Source organism: Podarcis cretensis, assembly GCF_951804945.1.
Source record: "Podarcis cretensis genome assembly, chromosome: 5".
NCBI classification, from domain to species: domain Eukaryota; kingdom Metazoa; phylum Chordata; class Lepidosauria; order Squamata; family Lacertidae; genus Podarcis; species Podarcis cretensis.
This window is the reverse complement of record NC_137174.1, coordinates 75,143,029-75,155,682: the sequence shown is the minus strand read 5'-3', so window position 1 is coordinate 75,155,682 and position 12,654 is coordinate 75,143,029. Positions and strand designations below refer to the sequence as shown.

General features: G+C 44.2%; 1 long non-coding RNA gene across 1 annotated transcript; it reads left to right on the top strand.

Moving 5' to 3' along the window:
- Nucleotides 1-3,019: 3,019 nt before the first annotated feature.
- LOC307217297 lies at nucleotides 3,020-12,446 on the top strand. The gene is made up of 3 exons (XR_013839541.1): nucleotides 3,020-3,077; nucleotides 3,562-3,602; nucleotides 12,327-12,446. It is a non-coding gene; the product is annotated as an uncharacterized lncRNA (long non-coding RNA).
- The last annotated feature ends 208 nt before the right edge of the window (nucleotides 12,447-12,654 follow it).

Sequence of the window (12,654 nt, the reverse complement as noted above, 5' to 3'; positions counted from 1 at the left end):
AGCGAGCACCACCGATGAAACATGAGTGAGAAGTGAAGCCTCGGCGTCTCGCTTTCGTCAGTTAAAACCCAAACCTCGGGAGCGAGACACAAAGCGCGGCCATAGTCGAGTAGAACTAGCCGCGGCAGCTGAAACGCAGCTCGCCTCTGCCCCTCAGCGTCCGCTCCTCGCAGGCTCCGACGAAAGTCTCCCGAGCAGGGATTTTAACTACACCGAAAGCGAGATTTCAAAAAAAAAAAAAGGGGGGGGGACACACCACGATATATTTCTGGGAGCAGGAGTTGTGGGGGTGTTCGTCATGGAGGAGGGAGGGGACGCGACAAAATAATGCTCATTTAGAATTTGTCCCATCCTTTGCTTGTTCCTTGACAAACGAGAGCCATTTTATATGAGAATAACGAGGTCCTTGGAGTTCAGATTTGAAGGAGACAAATAGGTTGGCTATAGAGAGGAGGCTGAAGGATATATATGAAAGCAGCATGTATGGAAACCACTGTTTCAAATATACTGCATCCTCATCCTCAAAACTTGGAAGTATTTCAGTGGAACTGACATAATCAGGGGTAGTATGATGCTAAGAATGCATTTTAGTTTAGGGATGTGTAATTTTTACAGAGGTGGAAGAATACTGTAAAAACTTGTAAAAACACCCTTAGCTATTTTTGGAAGTGCTTACCAGGCAGGAATTTGGTTACAGCAGAACATGGTTTTTGCATCAAGAAAGTATATTGGCATCTACTGTCTTGCAGCTCAGTAAAGTTTGCTTGAAACAAACTATGTGCTGAGACATTTCAGCATTAATGTGCTCAGCATTGTGACTATCCTGGCAGTGCCTGGTACGAGCTATATTTATGCAATCGTTCTGAGGACAAGCCACTGATAGTTTGCTAGTAGGGTGTTTGAGGAAAGCTGACACCATTCTGTGTTTTCAAATGCCAGGAGATGAGGATGGCTCTTGCATCAGTGTTAAGAGGTTGTTAAGGGTACAGTAGCTGTGTCTTCTTTCAGATTTTGTGGGGTTCTGTGTTAAAAGTCTATATAGACAACAAAATGCAGATTTTGAGAAGTCAGTTACTAGACATGAGTATGTATGGGGAGCTGGGTGGCGCTGTGATCTAAACCCCTGAGCCTCTTGGGCTTGTCAATCAAAACATTGGAAGTTCAAATCCATGTGATGGAGTAAGCTCCCATTTCTCTGTCCCAGCTTCTGCCAACCTAGCAGTTCGAAAGCACGCCAGTGCAAGTAGATAAATAGGTACCACTGAGGCAGGAAGGTAAATGGCATTTTTGTGCACTCTGGTTTCCAGCACGGTGTACCATTGCACCAGAAGTGATTTACTCATGCTGGCTGCATGACCCAGAAAGCTGTCTGTGGACAACACCAACTCCCTCGGCCTGAAAGCAAGATAGTGCCGCAACCCCATAGTCGCCTTTGACTTAACCATCCAGGGGTCCTTTACCTTTACCTTTTACCTACAATATGTATAAGGCATACAGTCCAAAGCTATCCTGAGACATATAATGCCTCTGCAATTCTCTGATTAAAAGGGGGTTTCTGTGGGTACACTACAACCATCTACTGGATATTGGATGAAGCAACAAGGTTTCTTTTTAGAGCAATATTTGGTTGAGAACCAGTGAAAGACAGGAAGTGACCTAATTCTCCTAAACCAGGGGTGGGGAATATTTTTCAGCCGAAGGTCTGCATTTCCTTTGGGGCAAATGTCCCTGGGACATACACCAGTGCATGAAGATGCCAAAGGCAAAAGTGATCTTCTGATGCAATGGAAGGTCTCTGTGGAACATAGCCATTCGGAATATGGCAACCATATTGGGCCCTATCCCAAAGGGACTTGTAACACAGAGAGGCACAGCAGTCCAATAAAAAGTCAGGCAAAGAATCTGGTCCTAAAGTTTTCTTTTTCAAGCAAACGAAACTGTCCAATAGGGTTTGACTGTCACATAGGGCTCAGTGGAGATAAGGCTGTCATATCTATCATGGCAGCCACGTATCACAGCCAAAAACATAGTAGGGTTTCTACGGAATCCAATAATCCCCTTGGATAGCAGATCTTTACTACAGAATTCTGCCCCCAAATTATTGTTTGACTACGAAACCATTTGTACAGACTTGATTTCTCTTGAATGCCATTTTGCCAAGTCAGCATCTAAGGTGCTTTGAAGCATTATCACGAAAGGTGCATAGCTTTGCTGGATAGACAAGGATTTCAAAATCTACAGAAATGTGTTTGATGTTTCCAATTTGTTCTTTTTCTCTTGGACCTTCAGGCTTAGATTGTGGATGATCATCATTATTTTTTGCCCTTGAAAGTCTGTGCTTCTTTCTTCAGGTTTTGTGCCGCATCCTTTTAAAAATCCATTTGCAGTGAAGGCATAGAGACTTACGTATGGGAAGAGATCTCTCATAGTAGTTTCTAGTGGTAATTTTGTAACATCTATCAAATAAAGAAACATTGTGTTATATGGAGAAATACTTCCTTTTATCTGCCCTGTGTCTTCCAACGTTCATAGTTACCCACGGCCTCTTTTTCTTCTCTTGATCCAAGCATGGACATGAGCATGACAATGAGGGATTGGAGGGTGGGGGAATTAAAGGTAAGGACGAACAAACAAACAAAGAAATACCGGTGATATGCATGCTTTCTTGGGAGCATCAGTGAGTTAATTGGAATTTTGTTTCAAGTCACTTCCTGTCAGATTTGGATAGTAACTACAGTGGTGCCCCGCAAGACGAATGCCTCGCAAGACGAAAAACTCGCTAGACGAAAGAGTTTTCCGTCTTTTGAGGTGCTTCGCAAGACGAATTTCCCCATGGGCTTGCTTTGCAAGACGAAACGTCTTGCGAGTTTTTCCCCTTTCCCCCCCCCTTTTTCTAAGCCGCTAAACCGCTAATAGCGCTAAGCCGCTAATAGCCGTGCTTCGCAAGACGAAGAGACTCACGGAACGGATTAATTTCGTCTTGCGAGGCACCACTGTAACTGAAGATGGAATATGAAGAAATGAATAGTCACCATGAATACCTTTGCAGTTTTCATGTGTCATCATAAAATCACAAGGTAAAGAGCTCTATAGGGTCACAATGGGAGGATCTTGATAAGTAGATGAGATGTTATTCAAGACATCCTGCTCAAATCAGATAGAAACAGTAACCTTGTTTGAGGATTCACACGTAAATAATCCCATGAAGGTCTAGGGCAGCGGTTCTTAACCTGTGGGTCCCCAGATGTTGTTGGTCTACAACTCCCATCATCCCTGAGCTCTGGCCTTGCTAGCTAGGGGTGATGGGAGTTGTAGTTCAACAACATCTGGGGACCCACAGGTTGAGAAAGGCTGGTCTAGGGTCTCCAGCTTATTGGGTATACTTAGGATTGCTCCCCTAATGCTGCTGCAAATTTGTTGGCAGAAAGCATGGTATACATACTATATAGCTTAATTAAAATTATGCAGGTCATTTGGCACAATAGAAGTCTGACCTTTAATATGGGGGGGGGGGGGCACGCACAACTTTTATTTTTTGAATATTTCATTTAAGTTCTACAGATCTACCCAGAAAGCAGCAGTAAATGTAGAAGGCAGAAAAGGTAAGTGACAGACAAGCAGTCATGGGATTATTAAACATCCATTGATACATTATCCAAATATGAAAATAATTTCCAGATTAATTTACTTGGACGAGCATAACAAATCACGTGGCCATCTTTTTATTCATCCTTGAACTGCAAGCTGAATTTATTTTACATGCAAGTTTCACAAAAGTTCCTTCAACATCTGCGGGGGTGTACAGGCAAATAACAGCTCTTCAATGTGACTGAGAGGCCCATAGTTTAGCCCTCCGGATGAACATATGTTCTACAGCAAAGATTCCACACTTTCTTTTAAAACAAAGACAGGGGGATGGGGAATGCCACAACAACGTCTGTATTCACTTAAAACTGCTGTTGTAAATGAACAATTAAGTAGCTATGGGAATATATTACTATGGTTACCATGAGCCACAATAGCAGTTACTATTTCTTCATTGTTGCTGATTAAAAATTACTGCCCCCCCCCCCCCCAATTTTTTTAATGTGCCTGGTTTGAAGAAGAAGAAGTGGAGGAGGAATAAAACACTTCAAAAGCTATTTCATTGCGAAGAATAAGGATGAGTAATGCAGGTTTGTTTGGATGTTGAGAATTTGCAAAATTAGCCACGTGACTTACATTGTCTTAAAGTGCAGATGGGGAATTTGTAGACCTACAGATGTGTTAATCTTGTCAAGTGAATGTGTGGACCGAAGACCAAGTGGCTGCCCTGCAGATCTCTAAGGGTATTCTCTCCTGAAAGGCTGATGAGGTTGCAGTCTCCCTCACTGAGTATGCAACAGGGCCCTCTGGGGGCTGAAGATTGGCTGAGGTGTAAGCTGGTACAATGCATTCTCTTAGCCAGTGGGACAGAGAGGCCTTGGAGAGCTTTTCCCCAGGCAAGAGGATCTGAGATACAAAGGGAGTGTTATGCTCCCTGTGGGTCCTGATTATGCCAATGTAGGTCCTGGCTGCCCTAAGTGCATCTAGTATGTACCATGCTCTAGGGGCATAGATGTGTAAGGTAGAAGGTGGGCAGAATCAGCTCCTGTGCTGATCCTATGGTGAGAAACATATATCTGCTTCTCTACATAGGGAGCTCCTGGCTCTGACACTCTCCTAGCTGAGGTTATAGCAACCAGGAAATGCAGTCTTTAAGCATCTCAATAGGACTGACTTGATATGTTCAAATGGAGGTTTGGTCAGGGCTCTGAACTAGATTCAGATCCCAGGTAGGCACTCTGTGAGCCGGAGGATGACTGGCTGTGACCACTGCTCTAAAAATATTTTGATATTGGGGTGTGACCAGGAGTGTGTCCTTTGCCTGTCCCATGATGTTGGATAGGGCCAATACATTCCTCTGGAGGATGTGGAGTCTCAAATCCATCCCACATCCCTCCTGGAAAAATTCCAGCACCTCTGTTGCCCCTGTGTTCTCTGACTGCAATGGCAACTTGCAAGGCAGGAAAGCCAAGTCTGATCTTAGGTCCTGGTGGTAGACTGCTTCCTGGAGGCCAAGATTGTCTGAACCACTCCTTCTGAGTAGCCCTGGCTATTCATGATGCTCAGTTCAGTCTCAGGCAGCTAGTTTTAAGAAATCTGGATTTTGGAGCAGAATGGGAATCTTCTGCAGGAGGTCTATTCAGGACAAGAGGTCCCAAAGATCCATGACTGATAGTGACCCCAGGTCCACAAACCAGGGGCGCCTGGGTCATCTTGGGGTTATTAAGATGATCTGTGAGCCCTGCTCCTTGACTGTCCTGAGCACCCTTGGTAAAAGTGGGGTGTGAGGAAAGGAGTAGAGCAACTTCCCCAACCAGTCTGAGGACACCATCTCGACTAGCCCCCCTCTGTGTCTTTTCCTGAAGCAAGGAAGCTTTGTTTCGCAAAGCAAAGAGATTTGCTGTTCAAATCCCAAAGTGACAGATTATCCTCTTGAAGGCTTGATGGTGTGTTATGTGTGCAGGCATTGGGGTGAAATCAGTGAGTTGAACTCCCTCTCCTGCCCTTCCTGGAGCCTCTGGAGTGGCTGCCTGTGTGGCATGGACCAGGGGCAAAAGTTGAGGGAAAGGAAGCCTGCTTATTTTTTTTGTTTATAGAGTCTCCTGTGAAATTCAGGAGCTTCTGAAGATCTTGGCAATAATGCTGGAGTGGAAACAGTTCAGATACCCTGATGGCTGTCACTAGGCAGCTGGTCTCTCAGCAAAGGCAATACCCCTACTTTTCCTTTCTACAACTCCTCTGTAGCCATTGGATATATTTCTGTGCTGTTGCCTCTGCTGCTGGTTGAATGTAAGATTGTGACTGCATTAAGACAGCAGTAGCCCTGAAATAATGGCTGCCCAGCACAATGGGATCATTGGGTCATCCTGACCAAGTCCTACAATATTTGCTTCACACACAATATTTGCTTACCACATATCGGTAAACAGTTCCACTGACACGAGTGGCGCTGTGGTCTAAACCACTGAGCCTCTTGGGCTTGCTGATCAAAACGGAAGTTCAAATCCGTGTGATGGAGTGAGCTCCCATTGCTCTGTCCCAGCTTCTGCCAACCTAGCAGTTCGAAAGCACACCAGTGCAAGTAGATAAATAGGTACTGCTGTGGCAGAAAGGTAAATGGTGTTTCCATGTGCTCTGGTTTCTGTCACAGTGTTCCATTGTGCCAGAAGCGGTTTAGTCATGCTGACCCCATGACCCAAAAAGCTGTATGTGGACAAACGCTGGCTCCTTCAGCCTGAAAGTGAGATGAGCACTGCAACCCCATGGTCACCTTTGACTGGGCTTAGCCGTCCAGGGGTCCTTTACCTTTAAACCCACAATTATATTACATTTAAGCAGGAATCTGTAAAAGTGATAGTAAGCCCTGAGGAGCCAAGTCTGGAAAATGGAAAGAACATTGAATTTTTTATAAGGAATACTATCGAGTTTAATGGCAGCCATTGTATAGTGTCCCTAGATACTGAAGCAGGTGGCAAATGGCTATTAGAGCAGCACTTCTGTTTGAATGAATTCAGTCTTCTTGTTCAAAGTGTTGAATTGCTGTCACAAAACTCTTACGCAAACAAAGGGCAATTTTGCACATGCAGGATTCATACCCTTCCTTCATGATGGTTTATTGGCAGGCCCAAAAGCTCATTCCACCAGATTAAATATATTAAGGGAATAAAAGATCTGTCTTAATAGACTTTGCTGGCTTTCAAATGCTGAGAGCTTTCCCATGCAACTAATGCTTGTGCACTAAATGTGCATTTGTTGCTCGTTTATTTCACAGGATCCACACATCTTCCTATAGGAGTGGTCTTCAGTTTGGGAGATATTTATTTATCCCCTCTTTTTTCCAAAGAGCTCAAAGTGGCATGCATACTTTCTCCCTGTCTCATTTAATCCCCACAACAACCCTGTGAGGTAGGCTAGGTTGAGAGTGAGTGACTGGCCCAAGATCACCCAATGAGCTTCACAGCCGAGTGGGGATTCAAACCCTGATCTCCCAGAAGCTCCCAGACACTACACTATCACACATTCCAAGCAGACCAATATATAATAGGGAGCGGGGATTGCACCATTGCACTGGCTGCATAGTATATCTATGGCACATAATGGGGCTGCACTGCTCACCTGACCTCCCTCAGGCTGAGTCACCGCTGCTAGCACATTTGCATCTCATACTGATAGGCATTTTCAACCAATGGCTGACATTGGCTATTCACAAACAGCCAGACTGAGTCCTTCCTCTGGCACCATTGATAACAAGAAGCAGCACAACTTCTCTGAAGACAGTAATGCTTCTGAATAAAGAGTAGCTGGAAATGACAGGAGAGGAGAAGGCTCTTGTGCTCAAGTCCTGCTTGCACTGGTGTCTGCTTAGCTACCGTATTTTTCGCACCATAGGGCGCACTGGACCATAGGGCGCACCTAGTTTTGGGAGGCGGAAAACTAGAAAAAATTATTCTGAACCCCAGAAGCCAGAACAGCAAGAGGGATCTGGCTTCTGGGATACCGTGTGGCTGTTCTGGCTTCTGGGATAACCGCGCCAAGCGTCTTCAGGGCAGCGGGATGAAGGTTCCCCCTGCCCAAAGAGGCTGCGCAGGGCTAAAGCAGAAGCCAGGACAGGCGCGTCGCTGAAGGGGAGCTGCGCCTTCTCTCTGCGCAGTGCCTCTCCTTCACAGGAGAGGCGGTGCGCAGAGAGGGAGAAGGCGCACCGCCCCTTTAGCAAAGATTCCAGGTCAGGCGCATCGCTGCGAAGCCAAGGAGCCTACATTCGCTCCATAGGACGCACACACATTTCTCCTTCATTTTTGGAGGGGAAAAAGTGCGTCCTATAGAGCGAAAAATACGGTACATTGAGAACAGGATACTGGTCAAGATGGGCCATTGGGTTCATCCAGCAGGCTCTTCTTATGCTTTCTTGCACTTACTTGCTCAGTTTCTTAAACTTTTTATTCTTCAGTGGCTAAGTGCTTTCTTCTCAATGTTCACCCATCTTAATTTCTAAAAAATAAAACAGCAAAAGCAGGTTCCCTCCTCTGTCTTCCTCCCTACCCTGGCAGTTCATGAAGGGGAGTTTTCGGTTTTCTAACTCACCCTGACCCTGCAACACACATCTGTCTACATTAACAGAGAGGGTGAAGAGCAGGGCAGATAACTGCATCCATGGCAGACCTATTCCTTCTATGCATTCATTTGTGGGGATCAGCTGTCCTGCCACTGACTCTATCCCAGAGCTTGCAGGATTCAGCCACTTAGGAGAAAAGACAATTAAAACACATTTTCCTACCTTGTTGTTGGGGGGGGGGGCAAGGGAACTTAAATTTCAGTCCCTAGTCTCAAGAAAACGAAACAACACTGGAAGAAATGAAGATGGAGTTGTTGACTGAGAATTTCCTTTTCATCAGCATAATGAAGTGCAGAACTTGTCTCGGAAGATTTAAATAAAAAATTCTAACACAAAGCACACTTATCATTTTAATACCTCAGTTCCCTCCCTCTCCCTTTAGACACACAGCCCTTCAGCTCTTTTCTTAATGGGCTTCACTTGCAGAAGCGATCTTAAAGCAGAACTAGTTTGGGTACTTGAAAAGTGGCATTCAAAGAGCAGAGGAACAGAAATTAAAATGACTCTTTGTATTCAAACTTGCTAGGGAACCTCAGTCAAAACAGCTGATAACAATAAAAAAACCACCCTATCTAGAAATGCAAACCTAATTAAAATTTAGTTATTCAAAAACCGCTAAACATTGTGACATATGCATATTTCAAGTTAGAAAAATAAACAATAAGATGCAGATTAAAGCTATGCAAATAGGGACCTGCAAGGAAATCAAAGACATGGGTTGGGCTTGTAGTATTAAGGCAGAGAGAGGAATGTTCTGTTGCTCTCAGGTCCTAATCATAGGCAGCATGTTGAGCACTGAGACCTGGATGTTGGACTAGACTTTTGGCTTGAACCATCTCCCCTTTTTATGCCTCCACTTTCTCCCATCGACAGTGCTGGGGCAGAGCTTAGGGGCAGACATTCCTGACATGTGATGTGCCAACGGCCTTCCCATAGGTACCCAGTCATACCTTGTGTTGGACATTTCCCTCTCTCATAGGGCATGTAACATCTCACATAGTCTGTGTACTGACCTAGGCTGCTGCGGAAGATAAGGCTATTGATGACTACCAGTCAGATGGCTTCGCTAGTCAGAGGCAGTAATGTTTCTGTGAATACCAGTTGCTGGAAACCTCCAGAGGGGTGGGCACAGTGCTCTTGTGGTTGGGTCCTGCTTGAGGTTTTCCCACAGGCATCTGCTTGGCCACTGTGAGAGCAGGATGCTGGACTAGATAACTCATTGGTCTGAGCCAGCAGAGCTCTTATTATGAATGAAGACAAAGATGAACTTGCATCATTCCTGACCATTGACCAATGCTGACTGGTGTTGAGGGGAGCTGGAGTTGAGCCTCGTTTGACAAGCCATAGATTCTACAGTTGATCCAGAAACTGAACTGATTGCCCCAGGATACCTTCCCAGGTATCATAGGATTGCACCTTTAAATGATCTGAACATGACTAGGGAGAAAGATCTTGTATCAGAAAGCTGTTGGTCCAGCTCTGACTTCACAAAAATTGGTGGCCAGTATTTTTATTGATATTCATGGAAATAGCCATGGGGGAAAAGCAAGAATATTAGGAGAGTTGCCTCAGCTTTTAATAAAATTGCCTCAGCTTTACATTTATAGATTAGTGTAAGTGAGGCAAAAAATGAATAATGGAGGAAAATATATTAGAAGAAATGAGGAGCTTAATTATTATAAATATTACATCCACTGGTGGGAATACTATTAGCAAGGAAAAACTGAGATCTGGAAAGATAATCAGTATACTCATTAGGAAAGATAGAGAGAAGTTTAAAAGTTTCAGGGCTAAGCCCATTAATTTGTCTGAAAGCTAATTTAAGCCTGCAAGAAAAAGTCTTAAAGCAATTTTTGAATTTTGTGTCAGCACTCACAATCTAATATAGGTTCGTCCCTCAGCCACCTCAATTAAAAAACCTACAAAACCTGAGAAGCAAAATTAATTAATTAGTTTACTATTAAACTGATGATTCTGTTATATCAAACCAAACTTCCAAAGCCTCTTGTCTTCATCTTAATTCATCTGCTATGACCCTATGAATTGCAATCTAACACTGTTGTGATGGAGCAGTGATAACTTGCACTGTTAAACCCACACAGCCATGTTCTCCATAATTCTTTCCCTCCACCTCAGCAAATAGCAAAAGCAGCAGTGTTTAATCCATAACAAATAGTTGCCATCAGTAAAACCCCAATCCTAGCTGAACACTAATACACTTTGCAGCCTAGGAGGGATGTGCTCAAATGAATCTCTGCCATTACTTAAATAACCTCTCAGAGGAAATTCATTTAAGAGCCCTGGGGCCTTAGCAGCAAAGGCCATGCTCCTTTGAGGTGGCATCCTCACATCGTGTAGTGATGGTACTCTGAGCAGGACTCTCCCTGGATTCTTTGGGGGGGAGCCAAGATAGTTTGAAGTGACAAGATACAGCTTTAAATGTATGGTGTAGAAATCCTCACCCAGAAACCAGACACCTGTCCCTAGATGTACAGCAAAAAGCAAAAATACAGCTTCCCTATAGAGAAATAACAGACAAGGTAGCATACACTGTCAAAAACAGACAACACAATTATACTTTTAACCTAGCCTGGTACTGTAACACCTTATTCCTTTGTCCAGCAAGTTCCAGTTCCTAAAGATCTCTTCAGGTCACCTTTATTCTCCCTGGTGCACTGTCATGAACTGGCAGGACACCTAGGAAGGGGAAGACCCAGGGTTCATGTTTTCTTTTGGAACAAGGCACAGCAGAGCCTGTGGTCTTTATGATATATAGTTTATTTTCACATAAACGCAACCTGAGCCTATAATGGAGAAGTTCACAGCATAAACACCCCACAAGCCACAGCCTTGGATTCCAGCCAAAATCAAGCCCCCCCCCCCTCTCTCTCTCTGCCTTTCCAACCCACAGTTTTTACCTTCAGTTTACGAAAATCCACTCTGGTCTTTTATTTTTCTAACTAACATACAGTTGGGACACGGGGACACGGGTGGCGCTGTGGGTTAAACCACAGAGCCTAGGACTTGCCGATCAGAAGGTTGGCGATTTGAATCCCCATGACGGGGTGAGCTCCCGTTGCTTGGTCCCTGCTCCTGCCAACCTAGCAGTTCAAAAGCACATCAAAGTGCAAGTAGATAAATAGGTACCGCTCTGGAGGGAAGGTAAATGGAATTTCTGTGCGCTGCTCTGGTTCGCCAGAAGCGGCTTAGTCATGCTGGCCACATGACCCGGAAGCTGTATGCCAGCTCCCTTGGCCAATAAAGCAAGATGAGCGCCACAACCCCAGAGTCGGTCACGACTGGACCTAATGGTCAGGGGTCCCTTTACCTTTACCTAACATACAGTTGGAGAAGGGAGGCCCACCCATTTGTCCTTTGGCACAGAGCCACTCCTTTGTTTCCCTTAATGGCCCATAACCCAGCCTGACATGGCTATTCCAGCAATTGAAACTGTGCTGGACCCAGGAATTAAAAGGGGGCTCAGGCATTCAGGTTGCCCCCCAGCCTCCCGAAACTCACAATAATATCATTATATAATTTAGTCACTAGCTGGCACCTGCCTTAGTTTTATCTGAGTGGAGTCAGGCAATTTTTTGTGGATGTGTTGTCTTGTTTGAGAGACAAGTTCTAAACTTCCTGATTGATGCACCCTTTAAGCGTCCCATGGCTCTCACTATAACTAGTAAGCCCATTGCATTTGAGTAAGGTGTTACAAGACTGTAATTTGCACAATGCTAGGTCATTAATACAGTCCTAATGGGCATCTTCACCCTATTGATTTCTCTCTAGTGTGAATGCTTTTAGGAGGATAAGTTCCCTATTGAATCAATAAAAGAATTTATATATTTTCAAGGGTGATTCCTGAAGCAAATAGCCCTCTTGCTTCCCACCTCAAAGACCAGTGATGAAAACAGCATTGCTCTTAACATGTAATTTAAAAATGAAATTAAATGCAGGCTTAGTATGAATTTCAGAACAGCTTTTCCTATAACTTTGGCAAGATATACGAGAAGCAACCGTGTGTTGAACTTTATTGGCAGGATTAACATGGTATGTTTATTAGGTGTAGCAATCAACCACATTTCAGAGAAAGCTCAATAGTTGTTTCCCCCACCCTCCCCTCTTCCAGCCAGTCATTGATAGATCTTGTGGTAGGCAGAGAAGAAAATGCAGCAAAAAAAAAAAATGGTTTTAACCAGGTCAAAACATCAATAGTTTCATCCTTCTTGGTTTGAGTCAATTTCTGCAGAAATAAGGTCAGGAAAGTCACATACTTTTGTACTTTATTCTGGCTGACAATCTGCTGGTTATAATGCACAAGAACATAAGAATTCAAATAAGGGTTCTTCACACACACACACACACACACACACACACACAAATGCCATCTGCCACTAGACATAAGCTTAGAAATGTCAATTCTGTGCTTTCCTTTTGCAGACTTGGAGACAATATAA